This window comes from Triticum aestivum, chromosome 4D, assembly GCF_018294505.1.
Source record: "Triticum aestivum cultivar Chinese Spring chromosome 4D, IWGSC CS RefSeq v2.1, whole genome shotgun sequence".
Taxonomy (NCBI): Eukaryota; Viridiplantae; Streptophyta; class Magnoliopsida; order Poales; family Poaceae; genus Triticum; species Triticum aestivum.
Genome location: NC_057805.1, coordinates 340,637,189 through 340,637,821, shown reverse-complemented (window position 1 = coordinate 340,637,821; position 633 = coordinate 340,637,189).

Below are 633 nucleotides of genomic sequence, written 5' to 3'. Positions count from 1 at the left end.
AGGGGGCGGCGGCGGGGCTATTTATGGAGGGGGGAGGGGTGCTTGGAGGAGGGGCAAAGGCGGCGGCGGCGGTGTCCGAGCCGGACACGGCGACGGCGGCGGCGTACGCGCGGAGGAGAACGCGGGGTGGGCCGGCGGCTCGGCGGGGCCTCGGCCTGGTCGGGCGCGGCGCAAATATTTTTTTTTAAAACGTTCCGCCAAAAAATTCGTAGAAAAATAAATAAAAATCTAAAAAAGATAAAACAAATTTTCCCCGTCTAGTTAGAAAATTTAGAACAGGGTGAACATTTTTTTGACACAAAATAAATTTTGAAAACATGCAATATTTTTTTAATGCAATTAAAATTGCAAACAAAACTCCGAATAAAATCCAATAAATGATTTTAACACTTTTCCTCCAATATTTCAATTGTTTTGGAGAAGTCATATTTTCTCCTCTCATTTATTATTAATGAAATATTTTTCCGGAGAGAAAATAATTAAAACCAAAATCCTCGTTTTATTATTTGATGAAAATCAAATATAAAAATTCGAGAAAATCCCCAACTCTCTCCGAGGGTCCTTGAGTTGCTTAGGATTTATCGAGGATTCTTCAAATGCAATAAAATATGATATGCAATGATGATCTATGTA